Here is a 14,116-nt window from a genome sequence, read left to right as displayed (position 1 = left end):
ACTGAGCTGATCTCCCTGGGCTATGCAGCTGCTTGCCACTAGCTATCTATTTTACATTTGGTAGTGTATATATGTCAATGCCACTCTCTCACTTCGTCCCAGCTTACCCTTCCCCCTCCCCGTGTCCTCAAGTCCATTATCTACGTCTGCGTCTTTATTCCTGTCCTGCTCCTAGGTTCATGAGAACCTCTTTCTTTTTTAGATTCCATATATACGTGTTAGCATACGGTATTTGTTTTTCTCTTTCTGACTTACTTCACTCTGTATGACAGACTCTAGGTCCATCCACCTCACTACAAATAACTCAATTTCATTTCTTTTTATGGCTGAGTAATATTCCATTGTATATATGTGCCACATCTTCTTTATCCATTCATCTGTCGATGGACACGTAGGTTGCTTCCATGTCCTATTGTTAATAGTGCTGCATTGAACATTGTGATACATGTATCTTTTGAATTATGGTTTTCTCAGGGTATATGCCCAGTAGTGGTATTGCTGGGTCATATGGTAGTTCTATTTTTAGTTTTTTAAGGAACCTCCATACTGTTCTCCATAGTGGCTGTATCAACTTACATTCCCACAAACAGTGCAAAAGGGTTCCCTTTTCTCCACACCCTCTCCAGCATTTATTGTTTGTAGATTTTTTGATGATGGCCATTCTGACTGGTGCAAGGTGATACCTCATTGTAGTTTTTCTTTTTCTTTTTTTTTTTGGCTGTGTTGGGTCTTCGTTTCTGTGCAACAGCTTTCTCTAGTTGTGGCAAGCGGGGGCCACTCTTCATTGCAGTGCGCGGGCCTCTCACTGTCGTGACCTCTCTTGTTGCGGAGCACAGGCTCCAGACATGCAGGCTCAGTAGTTGTGGCTCATGGGCCTAGCTGCTCCACGGCACGTGGGATCTTCCCAGACCAGGGCTCGAACCCATGTCCCTTGCATTAGCAGGCAGGCCCTCAACCACTGCACCACCAGGGAAGCCCCTAATTGTAGTTTTGATTTGCATTTCTCTAATGACTAGTGATGTTGAGCATCCTTTCATGTGTTTGTTGGCAATCTGTATATCTTCTTTGGAGAAACGTTTACTTAGGTCTTCTGCCCATTTTTGGATTGGGTTGTTTGTTTTTTTGCTTTTGAGCTGCATGAGCTGCTTGTATATTTTGGAGATTAATCCTTTGTCAGTTGCTTCGTTTGCAAATATTTTCTCCCATCCTGAGGTTTGTCTTTTCATCTTGTTTATGGTTTCCTTTGATGTGCAAAAGCTTTTAAGTTTCATTAGGTCCCATTTCTTTACTTTTGTTTTTATTCCCATTACTCTAGGAGGTGGGTCAAAAAGGATCTTGCTGTGATTTATGTCATAGAGTGTTCTGCCTGTGTTTTCCTCTAAGAGTTTTATAGTGTCTGGCCTTACATTTAGGTCTTTAATCCATTTTGAGTTTATTTTTATGTATGGTATTAGGGAGTGTTCTAATTTCATTCTTTTACATGTAGCTGTCCAGTTTTCCCAGCACTACTTATTGAAGAGGCTATCTTTTCTCCATTGTATATTCTTGCCTCTTTTATCAAAGATAAGGTGACCATAGGTGCATGGGTTTATCTCTGGACTTTCTATCCTGTCTCTTGATTGATATTTCTGTTTTTGTGCCAGTACCATACTGTCTTGATTACTGTAGCTTTGTAGTATATTCTGAAGTCAGGGAGCCTGATTCCTCTGGCTCCGTTTTTCTTTCCCAAAATTGCTTTGGCTATTTGGGGTCTTTTGTGTTTCCCTACAAATTGTGAAATTTTTTATTCTAGTTCTGTGAAAAATGCCACTGGTTGTTTCATAGGGATTGCACTGAATCTGTAGATTGCTTTGGGTAGTATAGTCATTTTCACAACGTTGATTCTTCCAATCCAAGAACATGGTATATCTATCCATCTGTGTGTAACATCTTTAATTTCCTTCATCAGTGTCTTATAGTTTTCAGCATACACTTCTTTTGTCTCCTTAGGTAGGTTTATTCCTAAGTATTTTATTCTTTTTGTTGCAGTGGTAAATGGGAGTGTTTCCTTAATTTCACTTTCAGATTTTTCATCATTAGTGTATAGGAATGCCAGAGATTTATGTACATTAATTTAGTATCCTGCTACTTTACCAGATTCATTGATTAGGTCTAGTAGTTTTCTGGTAGCATCTTTAGGATTCTCTATGTATAGTATCATGTCATCTGCAAACAGTGACAGCTTTACTTCTTCTTTTCCAATTTGGATTCCTTTTATTTCTTTTTCTTCTCTGATTGCCATGGCTAAAACATCCAAAACTATGTTGAATAATAGTGGTGAGAGTGGGCACCCTTGTCTTGTTCCTGATCTTAGAGGAAATGGTTTCCGTTTTTCACCACTGAGAACAATGTTGGCTGTGGGTTTGTCATATATAGCCTTTATTATGTTGATGTAGGTTCCCTCTATGCCCACTTTCTGGAGAGTTTTTATCGTAAATGGGTGTTGAATTTTGTCAAAAGATTTTTCTACATCTTGAGATTATCATATGGTCTTTATCCTTCAATTTGTTAATATGGTGTATCACATTGATTGATTTGCATATATTGAAGAATCCTTGCATGCCTGGGATAAACCCCATTTGATCATGGTATATGATCCTTTTAATGTGCTGTTGGATTCTGTTTGCTAGTATTTTATTGAGGATTTTTGCATCTATGTTCATCAGTGATATTGGCTTGTAGTTTTCTTTTTTTTTTTTTTTTTTGCGGTACATGGGCCTCTCACTATTGTGGCCTCTCCCGTTGCGGAGCACAGGCTCCGGACGCGCAGGCTCAGCGGCCATGGCTCACGGGCCTAGCTGCTCCGCGGCATGTGGGATCTTCCTGGACCGGGGCACGAACCCGCGTCCCCTGCATCGGCAGGCGGACTCTCAACCACTGCGCCACCAGGGAAGCCCTGTAGTTTTCTTTTTTTGTGACATCTTTGTCTGGTTTTGGTATCAGGGTGATGGTGGCCTCGTAGAATGAGTTTGGGAGTGTTCCTCCCTCTGCTATATTTTGGAAGAGTTTGAGAAGGATAGGTGTTAGCTCTTCTCTAAATGTTTGATAGAATTTGCCTGTGAAGCCAACTGGTCCTGAGCTTTTGTTTGTTGGAAGAGTTTTAATCTCAGTTTCAGTTTCAATGCTTGTGACTGGTCTCTTTATTTTTTCTATTTCTTCCTGGTTCAGTCTCAGAACATTGTGCTTTTCTAAGAATTTGTGCATTTCTTCCAGGTTGTCTATTTTATTGGCATAGAGTTGCTTGTAGTAATCTCACATGATCCTTTGTATTTCTGCTGTGTCAGTTGTTACTTCTCCTTTTTCATTTCTTATTCTGTTGGTTTGAGTCTTCTCCCTTTTTTTCTTGATGAGTCTGGCTAATGGTTTATCAATTTTGTTTATCTTCTCCAAGAACCAGCTTTTAGTTTTATTGATCTTTGCTATCATTTCCTTCATTTCTTTTTCATTTATTTCTGATCTGATCTTTATGATTTCTTTCCTTCTGCTAACTTTGGGGTTTTTTTTGGTTCTTCTTTCTCTAATTGCTTTAGGTGTAGGGTTAAGATGTTTATTTGAGATTTTTCTTGTTTCTTGAGGTAGGATTGTATTGCTATAAACTTCCCTCTTAGAACTGCTTTTGCTTTATGTGATAGGTTTTGGGCCATCGTGTTTTCACTGTCATTTGTTTCTAGGTATTTTTTGATTTCCTCTTTGATTTCTTCAGTGATCTCTTGGTTATTTAGTAGCATATTGTTTAGCCTCCATGTATTTGTATTTTTTACAGTTTTTTTCCTGTAATTGATATCTAGTGTCATAGCATTGTGGTTGGAAAAGATACTTAACATGACTTCAATTTTCTTAAATTTACCAAGACCTGATTTGTAACCCAAGATATGATCTATCCTGGAGAGTGTTCCATGAGCACCTGAGAAGAAAGTGTATTCTGTTGTTTTTGGATGGAATGTCCTATAAATATCAATTAAGTCCATCTTAATTGACTTTATTGTATCATTTAAAGCTTTGCTTCCTTATTTGGTTTCATTTTGGATGATCTGTCCATTGGTGAAAGTGGGGTGTTAAAGTCCCCTACTATGATTGTGTTACTGTCGATTTCCCCTTTTATGGCTGTTAGCATTTGCCTTAAGTACTGAGGAGCTCCTATGTTGGGTGCATCTATATTTACAATTGTTATATTATCTTCTTGTATTGATCCCTTGATCATTATGTAGTGTCCTTCTTTGTCTCTTGTAATAGTCTTTATTTTAAAGTCTCTTTTGTCTGATATGATATAAGAATTGCTACTCTAGCTTTATTTTGATTTCATTTGAATGGAATATCTTTTTCCATCCCCTCACTTTCAGTGTGTATGTGTCCCTAGGTCTGAAGTAGATCTCTTGCAGACAGGATATATACGGGTCTTGTTTTTGTATTCATTCAGGCAGTCTATGTCTTTTGGTTGGAGCATTTAATCCATTTATATTTAAGGTAATTATAGATATGTATGTGCCTATTACCATTTTCTTAATTGTTTTGGGTTTGTTTTTGTGGGTCTTTTCCTTCTCTTGTATTTCCTGCCTAGAAGAGTTCCTTTAGCATTTGCTGTAAAGCTGGTTTGGTGGTGCTGAATTCTCTTGCCTGTAAAGGTTTTAATATCTCCATCGAATCTGAATGAGATTCTTGCTGGGTAGAGCAATCTTGGTTGTAGGTTTTTGCCTTTCATCACTTTAAATATGTCCTGCCACTCTCTTCTGGCTTGCAGGGTTTCTGCTGAGAGATCAACTGTTAACCTTATGGGGATTCCCTTGTATGTTATTTGTCGCTTTTCCCTTGTTGCTTTTAATATTTTTTTTTGTATTTAAATTTTGATAGTTGGATTACTATGTGTCTTGGCTTGTTTCTTCTTGGATTTATCCTGTATGGGACTCTGCGCTTCCTGGATTTGATTAACTATTTCCTTTCCCGTGTTAGGGAAGTTTTCAACTATAATCTTTTCAAATATTTTCTCAGACCCTTTCTTTTTCTCTCCTTCTGGGGCCCCTATAATTCGAATGTTGTCCCAGAGGTCTCTGAGACTGTCCTCAATTCTTTTCATTCTTTTTTCTTTATTCTCCTCTGTGGTAGTTATTTCCACTATTTTATTTTCCAGGTCATTTATCCGTTCTTTTGCCTCAGTTATTCTGATATTGATTCCTTCTAGAGAATTTTTTATTTCATTTATTGTGGTGTTCACCATTGTTGTTTGTTTGCTCTTTAGTTCTTCTAGGTCCTTGTTAAATGTTTCTTGTATTTTCTCCATTCTATTTCCAAGATTGGGATATCTTTACTATCATTATGGTGAATTCTTTTTCAGGTAGACTGCCTATTTCCTCTTCATTTGTTTGGTCTGGTGGGTTTTTACCTTGCTCCTTTATCTGCTGCATATTTCTCTGTCTTCTCATTTTGTTTAACTTACTGCGTTTGGGGTCTCCTTTTCGCAGGCTCTAGGTTCGTAGTTCCCCTTGTTTTTGGTGTCTGCCCCCAGTGGGTGAGGTTTGTTCAGTGTCTTGGGTAGGCTTTCTGGTGGAGGGGTCCGGTGCCTGTGTTCTGGTGGTTGGGGCTGGATCTTGACTTTCTGGTGGGCAGGACCGCATCTTGTGGTGTGTTTTGGGGTGTCTGTGAGCTTAGTATGATTTTAGGCAGTATGATTCTCTGCTAATTATACTGCTAATTAGGCAGTATAATTCTCTTGGTATGATTCTCTGCTAATGGGTGTGGCTGTGTTCCTGTCTTGCTCTTTGTTTGGCATGGGATGTCCAGCACTGGAGTTTGCAGGCCATTGGGTGGAGCTGGGTCTTAGCGTTGAGATGGAGATCTCTGGGAGAGCTGATGTTAATTGATATTACGTGGGGCCGGGAGGTCTCTGGTGGTCCAATGTCCTGAACTCGGCTCTCCGACCTCGGAGGCTCAGGCCTGACGCCAGGCTGGAGCAGCAAGACCCTGGCCTGTGTCACTTAGGATAGTTGTTAAATAATTTTGCATTTCAGTTTTCTCACCTGAATAAAGAATATCTGATGTGCTTTCAGGGTGCAGTTCTGGGTATCTGTATAATTGCTTTATCCATTCAGTCGTTGATAGGCACTTAGGTTGTTTCCATATCTTGGCTATTGTAAATAGTGCTGTGGTGAAAATGGGGTTGCATATATCCTTTTGAAGTAGTGTTTTCATTTTCTTTGGATAAATATCCAGAAGTGGGATTGCTGGGTCATATGGAAGCTCTATTCATAATTTTTTGAGGAAACTCCATACTGCTTTCCATAGTGGCTGCACGAATCTTCATTCTTACCAACAGTGCACAAGGGTTCTCTTTTCTCCACATCCTTGACAACACTTGTTATTTGTTGTCTTTTTGGTAACAGCCATTCTAACAGATGTGAGGTGCTATCTCATTGTGATTTTGATGTGCGTTTCCCTGATGACTAAGGATGTTGAGCATCTTTTCATGTACCTTTCTTTTTCTTGGAAAATGTCTATTCAGATCTTCTGCCCATTTTAAAATCAGATTGGTTTTTTTTTTTTGCTATTGAGTTGTAGGAGTTCTTTATATATTTTTGGATATTAGCCCTTTATCAGGTATATGATTTGCAAATATTTTCTTCCATTCATCAGGTTGCCTTTTCATTTTGTTGATAGTTTCCTTTACTGTTCAAAGACTTTTTGGTTTGATGTAGTCCCACTTGTTTATTTTTGCTTTTGTTGCTTAGGCTTTTGGAGTCAGATTAAAAAAATCATTGCCAAGGCCTATGTCCAGGAGCTCATTACCTGTGTTTTCTTCAGGACTTTTATGGTTTCAGGTCCTGTGTTCAAGGCTTTATTTGAGTTTAAATGTACGCTTCTACTTTTTTTTTTTTTCTATTTTTCAATCTGTCTCTTCTTTCCATAGAGGTTACAATCCATACTTGACTTACTAAAATTCTAATATTAGTGTTTTTTATCATTTCATAGACAATGCAGGAACTTTAGAATATATGAACTCCATTTACCCCCCCACCTTTTATATAATTGTTGATGTGTATTTTAAGTCTATTTTAAATTCCACATTATTATCATTATTTTTTACAGTCATTATCATTTAGATTTACTCACATATTTACCCTTTTGATGCACTTCATTGCTTTCAGCACTTCTGTGCTTCCAACTGGGATCACTTTCCTTCTGCCTGAAGAACTCTCTTTACTATTTCTTTTAGTATGACTCTGTTGGTAATAAATTCTCTCAGTTTTTGTTTATCTGATGAAATCTTTATCCTTTATTTATGAAGATATTTTCACTGGGTAGAAAATTCTATATTGGTAGTTGTTTTCTTTCAACACTTTAAAGATTGACATTGCATTGGTTTTGGACTTTACTTTTTCAGTTGAGAATTCAGTTATTACTCTTACTATTCCACTTCCAAGGTAGTGTGTGTTTTCCCCAAATGTTTTTTAAGAGCATTAAGATTTCTCTTTGGGGAACTTCCCTGGTGGCACAGTCATTAAAGAATCCACCTGCCAATGCAGGAGACACGGGTTCGAGCCCTGGTCTGGGAAGACCCCACTTGCCACAGAGCAACTAAACCCATGCAGCACAACTACTGAGCCTGCACTCTAGAGCCTGCGAGCCAAACTACTGAACCTGAAGGCCACAACTAGTGAGCCCATGCGCCACAACTACTGAAGCCCATGCACTCTAGGGCCCGTGTGCCGCAACTACTGAACCTGCATGCTGCAACTACTGAAGCCTGTGCACCTAGAGCCTGTGCTCTGCAACAAGAGAAGCCACCACAATGAGAAACCCACACACCACAATGAAGAGTAGCCTCCACTTGCTGCAAGTGGAGAAAGCCTGCACACAGCATAGAAGACCCAACACAGCCAAAAATAAATAAATAATAAGTAAATAAATTAGTTAATTAAAATTTCTCTTTGATTTTCAGCAGTTTTACTATGATGGGTCTAGGTTTGATTTTCTCTGTATTGATTTTTTTTTAACATCTTTATTGGAGTATAATTGCTTTACAATGGTGTGTTAGTTTCTGCTTTATTCTGTATTGATTCTGATTGGTGTTTGTAGAGTTTTACAAACGTTGGTCTTGGTTATTTTTGTCAGCAAGTTTTCTTTAAATGTTACTTCTGCTCCTGTTATGTCTCTCTTCTTCTTTCGGGACTTCAGTTTACATATGTTAGATCTGTTTCTTTATGTCTCAACACATTTTTCTGGAGAACCCCTTTTTAACAACCAGTTACAAATAAAAAATACTCAGTATTTACAGGTGTTCTTTTAGATGATTATGCTGCCTCACTAGTAGGTGGTGATAATGGCAGGAGAAAAACAAGGTGGTATCTGGGGGCTGTGGGGAGGAGATCCCTTAGAGAATCACTGAAGACACTGAGTAATCCTTCTTCTCTGGGCTTGCTGCAGGAATCCTCAAACACTGCAGTCATCTAATAAATGCAGAGGAATTTTCCAAGTGAAAGGGATCTGGGCCTCCCCTGTGAGGGAGAAACAAGTTCCACAGCTTGTTAATAGGGGCAAACTTCTGTTTGTAGTCATGTTTCCACCTGTTGAATCATCTTTACAGAAGTTGTACATTTATGGCATGTCTGTTTATGAGAAGAGATGGAAAATATGAGAAACTCTAAAACTTGAAATATTTATTTTGAAACCTCAGCATGATGAACTTCTGAGGAATTCATTGCTCAAAACGTATGCATGTATGTATATGCAAGGATGGAGATAGATAGATATAGATATAGAAATAATAGATAATATTATTTATAGATATATAAATAATGTATAATATTATTAATACATATATAATATGATATATATATCTATAGCTGTATATTATATATTACATAACATTATATAAATATAGATTTTGCCACAGAAATTCATTTTGTAGCCTTTTAAATTTAAAGATGTACTTCACTAAAAGTATCTGAGGATGCATCTCAGAAAAAGCCTTAGATTATTTTTATATGGTCAACTCCAGGAACTACTCACTCTTGAGCCAGCTCTGTGTTTTCAGATGTTATCCATGCCCCAAACTGTGATCCAACTCTGTGTTTTTTACATCATTCAGAGCTAGTTTTTCTACATACATACAGCAAATTTTAAAAGCTTTAGTATTGTTTTTATACAACACTGCCCTAAACTTATAATTCAGGAAGTTTGGGGGGTAACATTCTTTCACCATTTACTTGGTGTAAATCATTTCTAGTTCTGAACAGTGCCTCTTTGGCAGGGTTTAATTATACAGTGTGCTTGTGGCTACATCCATATATATGCTACCGACAAATGTCTCTAATTATTATTTGTTACCAGCTGTGTACTTTACACTGTAGTTGTTGAGTGTTTTATAGTCAGTTGTTAGTTACTAAGAGTAACTATATGTAAACTAAGAGTAAATTATACGTTTGCTTTTCTTTATTCCACTCCTTTCACTATTGTTTAAAACATGTCAGATTCAGGAAGACCCTAAACCTCTTTAAACTCTTATAGACAAGGTTTTTTTCTTGAATCAGTTTTAAAATCCTCCCAACCATTTTGGCTGCTGGCCATACCAGCATACAGTGTGAAAGAATTTTCTTTTAGGGATGACAGCCAGTGAGAAGCCTTCTGGGGCTGTTCGGTTTCCTAGCAGAGCTGCTGGTGTAGATGACGGTGCCGATCGTTCCACTTGGAGAGGCTTAAGCATCTTTGCCAGTTAGAGCTGGAAAGGTGCCCAGGAGATCGTATAGCCCAGCCCCTTCATTTTACATGTCATGAAACTAAAACCCAGCTTGGTTAACTGATGTACTTGAATTCAAAACAGCTGGCAAATGGCAACGCTCAGGGCTAGGTCACTGAGTTCACACTCCTTTTCTTTGCTCTTCTAGCTATGTCTGTTGTAAAGAAACAGGGCAGCCCAAATACTGCCCTATTAAAATGTAGGGTTAAAATACTTGAAGTAGGAGTATAGAAACCTAATGTCTAGATGTCATGAAATGGTTAAAAAAATGCTTGAAACGCATTTTTTTTTCCAATCAGGCCTGTTCCTACTGATTTTTTTTTTTCCAAAATATGGTTCCAAAGTCCCCTTTTCCTGGAAGCCTCCTAAGCATTCTGAGACTGAGTTAGTAACTCCCTCCTCTTTGCTCACAAGGCACTGTGCACATTCCTGTGTATAATACATGCTTATCATGTTGTATTATAATTATTCAATTATCCATCTTCCCTCCGCCCTCCCACCTACTAGACTGAACTTCCAGGAGCAGCAGCAGTGTTTTCTTGGACTTCAAGTCCCTAGCACTTGGCAGAGAGTCTGGCACTGTGTGTGCCCTCAGTGTTTTTACGAATGAATGAATCAACCAACCACTCTCTCATAGACTTGCCCCATCAGTGAATCTTACGCTTTCTTGGACATGAAAATCACCTGGAGGTGCTGGTTAAAAATGCATTTTTTCCAGGCTGCACTGCAAGAGTGGGGCAGGGTCTAAGAATCTGCCTTTTTCCTAAGCAGCTGATGATTTGATGCAAATGCCCCATAGTCCACACTTAGCAAGCTCTGCCCAATCATTAATTTCACTGATAATTAGTTCCAGCTGTATACATCACAACAACCTGTCCATCTGAATAAAAATAGAGAGCTTTGCTACCCACCCCATTCTACCATTCTGACCCCAGAGTAGGGGTATCGACATTTGCAGAAATAAAGAAGATAATATTTATAAAGCATTTCAGGTTATTAGAAGAAGGCTATCTTGGCTCATCAGGGAAATGTAATATAAATCTGGCATCATAAAAATTATCTTAGACATGTTGAATTTGATCTGAGACTCAAATGCAGAGGAAATAAAACCCCCATGTAATACCTGCATGGACACCACACCTATAGGAGCTCTTTCCCTGGTTGGGTTCTCTTATTTGTGTTCCGTATCAGTAAATTTAATAGCTGATATTTACATAATTTTTAAAAATCCCCAGTAGTGCATCTATGCCTGCATGGCACTTTATAGGTACACACTGTTTTTTTTAATGATGACTTTAAGCAACTTTATAGGAGAAAGAGCTGAATTGGGTAGTTATTAAACTCCCTCTATATAACTACCAGAAACATTTCTGAACCTTCTGGTATATTTATTTATACATATATTGTTGAATATTTGTATTCAATTCCTCATATTACTTTTTACTTTTAACTTCTTTCTTTATGTACATTCCATACAAATATTTAAATGGTAAAATCATATTTCATGTATTTTATGCTGTTATGTACTTAGTGTTCTCCCTAATGTTGGATGCATTGGATTGCATTCAATTGCATTGGATCGCATTCAATTATCTGCTATCATATACAGAGTTCTTATGTTCATTTTTGTTCAAATTATATTTTTGTCTGTATAAATTCCATGGGGTATATTCCCATGAAAGAGTAACGACAGTTTTAGAGTTCTTGTCACATGTTACAGTATCATTTTCCAAAGACACGACACCAATATACAACCCCACAGGGGTTTTCCCACAGCTTGACCAACATGTAATTTTATCATTCCAGCCTGTTTTTGCTAGTTTAAATGTGCGTAGGGCCTCTCCAGAGCTATTTTATTTTGAAGTTCTTTAAGTGAATACAAAGCAATTCATTCCACGTGTGATGATTCAGTGTTTTCATTTTAAGGACAGACAATTCATATCCTTATTTGATGGTTTTGAAGGGACAGGTTTAATCGCCTTTTGTAGGATTGATTCTGCAGGGATAGGATATAGGCTTGGGGCAGGCTTGACATGTCAGGGAAAAAGATGAGTTATATAGCTCTGAATCAGGAAGCTTATGTGAAGGGTTGAAACAGGAACTCCAGCTGTTTATGCAGGGCTGGGGAGCAGGAACATTCTGATGGCATTTGATGACAAACGTATTGCAGGGCTTCCCTGGTGGCGCAGTGGTTGGGAGTCCGCCTGCCGATGCAGGGGGCGCGGGCTCGTGCCCCGGTCCGGGAAGGTCCCACGTGCCGCGGAGCGGCTGGGCCCTTGAGCCATGGCCGCTGAGCCTGCGCGTCCGGAGCCTGTGCTCCGCAACGGGAGAGGCCACAATAGTGAGAGGCCCGCGTACCGCAAAAAAAGAAAAAAAAAAAAAACGTATTGCAGCTTTGTTAGACAGCCAACTGTACTTCAAAATGAAAGCAAGAACCTGTACCTCCTGCCGTTCTGTGATTCTCTCACGATGCCACTTCATGTTGGCGTGTTCACTTTCATGAACGTTTTCAGATATTCCCAATTCAGGTAGACCCCTCTGGTCTATGACAGGAAAGGCTTGAGAATGGCCAGAAAACTAAAACTCATTATTTGAGAGGCCCTGGGGGGAAGACCTGGAAGCAGAAATCACAGGAGCCGTCAGTCTTATCTGTGAAAAGTCAGCCCAGTCACAGAAAACGACTTTGCTTGGATGTCTCTGCCCTTCGTGACTACGGTCACCTTCTGAAATAAGTAGATAAGTGATTGCTCTGCTGGCTTGGGTTCCTGTGATGCCAGAAACAAGATACAATGTGGTTTATGCAAGATGGGCCTTTTGTTTTGGATAGTTGCCTAGGCTGTTGATTTTTTTAGAAACGGTGACTGCCAAACTGGTAATGAAAATGAGCGTCTTGAGCACCGGGGATCAAAATCTGAAAGTTTTCCTCCATTCTTGGTCGTGCTAAATTCTTGCCTTCACTCTTGTCTCTGTAGAATACTTACACACACACACACACACACACACACACACACACAGCACACATTTATATCTCTATCAGCTTTATTTAGAAATAATTCAGGTACCACACAATTCACACATATACACAATTCAGTGTTTTTTAGTATATTCACAGAGTTGTGCATGGCAGAACAATTAATTCTAGAACATTTTCATTACCCCTAAAAGAAACCTCAGTCCCATTCCTCTATAGATTTGCTTATTCTGGACATTTCATATAAGGAATTATGCAACATGTGGTCTCTTGGTTTAGCTTCTTCGACTGAATGTAATGTTTTCAGGGTTCATCCATGTTGTGGTATGTATCAGTACTTCTTTCACTTTTTTATTGCTGAATGTAGTCCATGTATGATATACCACATGTTGTTTATCCATTCATCAGGTGATGGACATTTAGGTTGTTTCCGCATTTTGGCTGCCGTAAATAATGCTGCTATGAGCATTTATGTATAAGCTTTGTGTGGAAGTATGTTCTCCTTTTTCTTGGATATAAACCTAGGGGTGGGTTTGCTGGGATATATGGGAGCTCTATGTTTACCTTTCTGAGGAACTGCCAGACTGTTTTCCAAAGCAGGTACACAATTTTACATTCCCACCAACAATGTATGACTGCTTCAATTTCTTCATGTCCTCACTCAGTACTCATTACTGCCCATCTTTTTTCTGGTTTATCCACCCTAGTGGTTGTGAAGTGGTAACTCATTGTGATTTTGATTTGCATTTCCTTGATGGATAATAGACTACTTACTCCTTATCCTAGTATTTTCTCATACTTTAAAAAAATAGAGAAAGAAAATACTTCGGGAAATGAAGGAGTACAATTACTACGGGCTGCTGTAACTTCTCCGGGGGTTCACATCTCATTGCATCATAGTGTAAAGGGGCCACTGCTGACAAGAATGTGCTCCAGCCATTTTCTTCCTTTCTTATATCCATTCATCATTCAGGATCCTGGAAAGGCGAGAGAATTGTCTTACGTTGGGCTATGTGCTCATCCCTTTGATTTGTGGTTATACCTGTACAACATGAGTGTGCCAATCCTGAAAGGAGATTGAGGTGCTCTTGGGTTGGGAGAATGGATGCCACAGGTGCGGCCAGGACAGGTTTCCTGCCTCTTTCCTGGATACCCCACATTACTAAGATTGGGAGCCAGGCAGGTCATGTCAGAAACCTCATCATGCAGAAAAATTAATAATGATGCCCTAGCATACTTTATAATGGAGAAAATATAATAAGATTTACTTATAATATTTAAATATTTTATTTTAAGTTATAATTTTAAAAACGTGTATATCTCTTTGTTGGACATGCAGCATGTTTCAAATAGGGTCTCATTTGATCCTCAGTAATGCC

At 38.8% G+C, this 14,116-nt stretch overlaps 1 protein-coding gene across 1 annotated transcript in view; it reads left to right on the top strand.

The window, feature by feature from the left end:
* DOCK8 (dedicator of cytokinesis 8) overlaps positions 1 to 14,116 on the top strand; it is a 220,828-nt gene that overhangs the window by 37,514 nt on the left and 169,198 nt on the right. The window lies entirely within an intron of this gene.

This window comes from Tursiops truncatus, chromosome 6, assembly GCF_011762595.2.
Source record: "Tursiops truncatus isolate mTurTru1 chromosome 6, mTurTru1.mat.Y, whole genome shotgun sequence".
Taxonomy (NCBI): domain Eukaryota; kingdom Metazoa; phylum Chordata; class Mammalia; order Artiodactyla; family Delphinidae; genus Tursiops; species Tursiops truncatus.
Note: the sequence above shows the minus strand (reverse complement) of the source record. Positions and strands in the feature narration are given on the sequence as shown.